We start from the raw sequence: 6,555 nt of genomic DNA, 5'->3' as shown, positions 1-6,555 counted from the left end.
TCTGGTTATGTCTTCACATTGAATGGAGGTGCAATAAGTTGGAAAAGTTCCAAACAAGATACAGTAGCTGATTCAACTACTGAAGCAGAGTATATAGCAGCAAGTGAAGCTGTTAAAGAAGCAGTTTGGATGAAGAAGTTCATAGCTGAACTTGGTGTAGTTCCTTCAATGGAAGGTCCAGTTATGTTATCGTGTGACAATAACGGAGCTATTGCTCAAGGACAGGAGCTTAGATCACACCAAAAGAATAAGCATGTCTTGCGAAAATATCACCTGATTAGAGAAATCATTGGACGTGGTGATGTTAAGCTACAAAAGATAGCTGGTAAAGAGAATGTTGCAGACCCATTCACTAAAGCGCTTGGCATAAAAGAGTTTGATAAGCACAAGTGGGAGATGGGAATGAGGTACATGACTGATTGGCTCTAGTGCAAGTGGGAGATTGTTGGGATATAATGTATGCCCAGGAACCAATTTGTCATGTTTATAATAATAAAGTTATATGTATTATCATCTTAATATCATATTCATTATTTATCAAAATAATTAATATGAAAGATCCTTGATTAAAATTAGAGATTTATTACTATAACAGAGATTATAATAATGAGAAATAAATCTTTTATAATTTTAATCCAAATCGTTCTTGCTCATAGGATTATTGAGCTTAGGATACTATTAATCCGGATAGATCAATATATGTGTAATGGTGTTTATTAGATAATGATTAATATATCTCATTTATTAAATAACACATATAAATGGTGCATATAGAGATATGACCATTGAACTGACTCAAAGGAGAATTCCTAATGGTTAATATATTACCTTTGAATTGTTAATAGGATATTCTTGTGAAGAAATATATATTTTCCTTAGACTTGAGATTATCATAGTAATTAACAAGTTATTTATTATATTTTGATATCGGACACCTAATGCCTTATGATATTAGTTGAATGATTATTGGGTATAATTAAATCCTTGTAGAATTAGTGACTAATCAAGAAAGAATCCATCAACTCGTGGTAATGAGTTTGAACTCTATAGAAATAAAGACCTTGGCCAAGGGAAATTGAATGAATGAAGAAATGAGTTTCTTAAGTCATTCACTACGAGTTAACTTATTAGAATTTGACAATTATACCATATTCTAGAGTTAACATAGAGTTGTAAAGATGGAAGGAAATATTATATTAGTCTTCTAATGGTTTTAAAGTAAAAGATATTACTTCATTTCTATCCGGTCGTTAAGGAGTGTTGCTAGATGCCAACCTTGATTAGTAAATTAATGAGTTAATTTACTACCGATTTAGTAATGAACCTACGAGGTCACACACTAACGAGTGTTCTGATTTTTGTTGGACAAGAAAATATTATTGACTAAATTAAATAGTTTAATTTTGATATTTACTTTTAAGTGGAATATTTTTGTATTTTTTACTAGCACCGAAAATACAAATAATATTATTCAATCATCTTTAATATAATTAAGTGTGACTTAATTGTAATATTTCAAATGTTTAAAACTGATAGTCAGTTTTGAAAACCAAAAACCAAAAAATTATGGTAAATTGATGAGTGATTAATTGGCATTAAATGGATTCATGAAGTTTTGATTTTGTGCTAAATTAACGTGTGATTAATTGACACTAAATTCTTTGAGGGAGATTTTGATTTATATAAACCAAACCTCACGTGTGATTCAAAAAATCACACACACAAAGAAAAAAGTTTGTATCCTAATTTTTGGGTTGTTTGAAATATAGTAGTTTTGAGTTGATTTTTTTCACGAATCAAGTGTTGATACAACAAAGATTGGTCTCGGTGTGGATACGCGTGTAGGACCTTCATACTTTTGAAGGATAATTTTTGAAAGTCATCGTAGTCTCCTGAGGTAATTTTACAAACCGTTTTGTCTAAACTATTATAGTGTATGCATATTTTAACACAAATAGATCCATAATTTTCCGTAGTGTATGTTATGAACGTGCATATTAACCTTCATAGCCAACTCCCTCAGTTTGGGTAAATCCCTTTGCAACTAGCCTTGTCTTGTATCTTTCTATGGACCCCTCTACATTATGTTTTATTTTGAACACCCATTTGCATCCTATGGCCTTTTTATGATTAGGAAGAGTGGTTAAAATCCAAGTGTTGTTTCTAGCAAGAGTATCCAATTCAGTTTTAATGGCTTCTATCGAGCAGTGGTGTTTAATAGCCTCATGGTAATGACTAGGAGTATGATCAATGGATAAAGACAAGGAGTAGTTTCTATGTATGTTGGACAGGGCCTCATAAGAAAGAGTATGACTAATTGGATACTTAATGTGATGGTGAGGAGTTTTGAAACCCTGGGCCAAACTACAATGATAATCATTCAAATAGTTAGGGGCCCTTCTAATTCTGGTGGATTGTCTAGTAGGAGGAGGGTCAACAGGTTCAATAGGTGTTTGGTTAGGATGTGGTTCAACTGGTTCATTAGGTGCTTGGACAGGTTGCATATTATCATAATCAGTAGGTATAAAGTGATTAAATATACCTAGGTTGTTAATAGGTAATATAGTAGTGTTGTTGTTGTCATGTTCTCTGTTATTGACTTCTTTATTCAAAAAGGGAAATATGTGTTCGAAAAAGGCAACATTTCTGGATAAGAAAACTTCATTTGTTGCTAAATTAAGCAAGATGTACCCTTTGGTGCCATGTTGGATTCCTAAGTAAATGCATTTTCTAGATCTAGGATCCAATTTCTTCCTATGTGAGACTAAGGTGGAAGCATAGGCAAGGCTGCCAAATACTTTGAGATCTCTAATGTTAGGCAAGGTTCCAAATAATTCCTCAAAAGGAGATTTTTTGGATAGAAATCTGGGAGGTTGTTTGTTTATTAAGTGGATGGCATGAGATACTGCAAAATTCCAAAAGCAGCTAGGTATGTTAGATTGAAAGATTAAGGCTCTAGTTACCCCAAGGATATATTGATGTTTTCTCTCTACAACCCCATTTTGTTGGGGTGTTTCAATGCAAGAAGTCTGATGTTCTATCCCTTTGGACATATAGAAATCTTTAAGAATAAATTCCTTGCCATTATCACTTTTGATGGCTTTTATCCTTAGGCTAAATTGGGTCTCAACAAAGGATGTAAAGCTTCTAATAAGGTGATTGGTTTCACTTTTCTGTTTCATGAAAAAGGCCCATGTAAACCTAGTTTTATCTTCAACAATTGTAAGAAAGTATTTGTGCCCAAAGGTAGAGGGGACAACAATAGGTCCTCGTATATCAATATGAATCAAATCAAAAACAGCAATAGATTTAGTTATACTAACAGAATATGGCAATCTCTTTGGCTTTACTAAATGACAAGTATTATAGGGATCATTGATTCTATTACACTCGACAAAAGGAAATATAGTTTGAAATAGTAAGCATTTTCTCATGAGATAGGTGACCTAATCTAGAATGCCACAAGTTAGAGTCATCATAGCTAATGTAAGCATTAATTCTATTAGGCTTATCATAATTATTGGTGGATTTGTTTAAGACATATAGACCCCCCTTCAGCTCAGTTGCACCAATCATCCTGAAGGAGTGTAGGTCCTGAATCTGACAATGATTGGTTGAGAAAGTTAATGTGCAGCCTAAGGAGGTAGTTAGTTTTGATATGGATATGAGATTGAAATTAAAAACTGGTACATATAGCACATCAACAAGGTAAAATTGGTCAGAAAACATTATAGTTCCTGAATAAAAATGATAGACATGGTATGTTGTCCCTGTGTCAAGGACCCAAGAATTTGATTTAGATCCATGAGATAAAATGAAAGAGATATTACCTGAGGCATGCTTATTTGTGACAGAAGTGGAATTATTGATTGATTTTACTTGGTTGATGCCATGAGATGTTTGCATCATGGATTCCTTGATCAAATTCTTCAATGCATTATGTTATGTTGGAGTGAAGAGCATATTAGGATCATGTTTATCTTCTTTAAACTCTATGTTTGCAGAGTTTTCTGATTCATTTAATAGATCTGATATCTCTTGTCCATTGTAGCTATTGATATTGTTGGCGTTTATTGAGTAGCTTGGGGGAAATCCGTGCTTCTTGTAGCATGTATCAATTGTATGACCAACCCTTTGACAATAGGTGCATTGTTTCTGTCCTCTTCCTCTTCAAATTCCATTAGATCTTCCTGGCCCATTTGTTCTTCCACAACTTATTCCTCTGTTCCCTCTTCCTCTCAATCTTGTGTCATAGTTGTTGGTTGAAAAATTTGTAGAGAACCTTGAATCCTCAAGCTGCATTTGTCGTTCTTGTTGAACCAACATTGAGAATACTTTCTTGATAGGAGGTAGAGGATCAATAAGCATAATTTATGATCTAATGGGGGGAAAATGTTCATTGAGTCCTTTTAAGAAGCAAATTACATAATCGTTTTTTCTGTAATTTATCACAATAAGAATGGTGATACATTTGCATTTTATTTCACAAGAACAAGGCAGAATTGGTCTATAGTCATCGAGTTGTTGCCACAATCCTTTCATTTGAATGTAGAATTCGTCCATTGATAAGTTTCTCTGCTTGATAGAATGAATTTGCCCAATTAACTCAGATACTCTGAACATATCTCATTGATGATATCTCTCGCGCAAATCTTTCCAGATTTCTTGTACTCTTCCATCCATAAAACACTTTGAATGATGGATGGTTCAACTGAGTGTGTGAACCAAGATACGACAATGTTGTTACATCTTTTCCAAAATGAATCCATTGGATCATGAGGAGGGGGTCTAGGATATGCTCCATCAACAAATTCATACTTGTTTTTTGTCTCTAAAGCTATGGTCATAGCACAAGATCATGCATGATAGTTTTCTCCGGTTAACAAAGAAGAAATAAGAACACCACCTGGTCCTTCATTCGGATGCATGTAATAGGGACTCGAAGGATCAAGTAAAGAGTTGATTATTTGGTTTGCCATTGATCAATAGAAAAGATGCAGCAAAAGGAAGAAAGAAGGAAGTAAGAAGGCAAAATGAATCACGGAGAATGCAAGAATGGCGCAGCAGAGTCACCCTCTCAAGGGTGCTCTGATACCATGTGAAAGTTGAAATATCATGACAGCAAAATAAAGAAAACAACAAGAAAGAAATGAATGACCTCTTTGTATTGAAGAAGAAAAAGATCAAAAGAATTGCACACACTATGATGTGAATTTGTGAAAAACTACTTGCCTAAACTAAGAGGAGAAAGGCTACTTAAATAAGCCTATATAAGTCTTAATCAAAACAGAAAAATAACTACCAAACAGAAACTTTCTATCTATAGAAAGTATTAATAGAAACAGAAAAAACGAATTTTCAAAAAGTTGCCAAAAAAGGAAAGAACGAGAAAACGTGTAGAACTATGTTTATGGGCTTGGATAATGGGCTTTCTTATTTTCAGCAACACTCAAATACATGTAAAGGTTTTTTCTATAACCACAACCCACCATTCATTTAACATACATGGTGATACAGAAAATGAGAATCAACTTGCCTAATGATTAATCTTATGACATCAAGGTACATAGGGGCCTCCTACTACTTTCTTTTTACCTTTTTATATTTATTTAATTATTTAATTTTTGGTTTATTTATTTAGTTAAATGTAAATCATCTACTGATCCTATTTGAAAGAATTAGAAGCTTCAAAATATTATAAGTTATTCAAAGTATTTGTATAATATGTAAGAACATGATTGCAACTAAGAGGGGGTGAATTAGTTGACTTAAAATTGTAGTAACTTTTTCTGCAAAATGTAAGAGTTAATGTGCAGCGGATAATATTGCAGAAAATAAACAAGTATAAAGTAAAGAGGAAAGGGAAAGGAGAGTACACAAGTATTTTATATTGGTTCACTTTCTTGTCCACCGAAGGCTACGTCCAGTACTCTTGCAACACAAGAGATTTTCCACTAAATATTATGAGTAGTAATTACAAAGTCTCACCTCGAGATCTCTAAGTACCTTACCCACTCACTAATATTTATACTCTTGGAAAACACTTTTCCAAGTTACTCTATCCCCTTTCTATTCACACCCTGTAAAAGAAAGTTTATTGCAATGAATGAAGAATTTCAGTGATGGCTTTGGATTGCCTTTACAAGTATGAAATATTATAACACTTGCAATCAAATCAACTCTCTTTGTATGCTTAGTAATAATGCTCAATAGATTTGTAAAACTTTAAAACAATTACTTCAAGTAACTCAGAAAAGTTCTCTTTTGAAAGTTTAAGAACTTAGTGCAAAAGTGCAGAAAAATAGTGAGAGAATTTTTCAGAGTAGTATGAGAGTTATATGAAAGTTGTATATATGTGTTGTGAGAGTTAGAGTCTTTATATAGACTTTCAAAACACTCATGGTGTCTTTCTGAAAGTGCAGGAGTTGTTTGAAGTGAAGAGATTTTATTTGGAGTGAAAACATTTCGTTTTGAAATCTGAAATCTCATGCAACAGTCTTCAGTAATCGATTACTGATAGTGGGTAATCGATTACCTAAACTCACTGTCTACTAT

This window comes from Lupinus angustifolius, chromosome LG17 (genome assembly GCF_001865875.1).
Source record: "Lupinus angustifolius cultivar Tanjil chromosome LG17, LupAngTanjil_v1.0, whole genome shotgun sequence".
NCBI classification, from domain to species: Eukaryota; Viridiplantae; Streptophyta; class Magnoliopsida; order Fabales; family Fabaceae; genus Lupinus; species Lupinus angustifolius.
The sequence above is the reverse complement of the archived record's forward strand: the minus strand, read 5'-3'. Positions refer to the sequence as shown.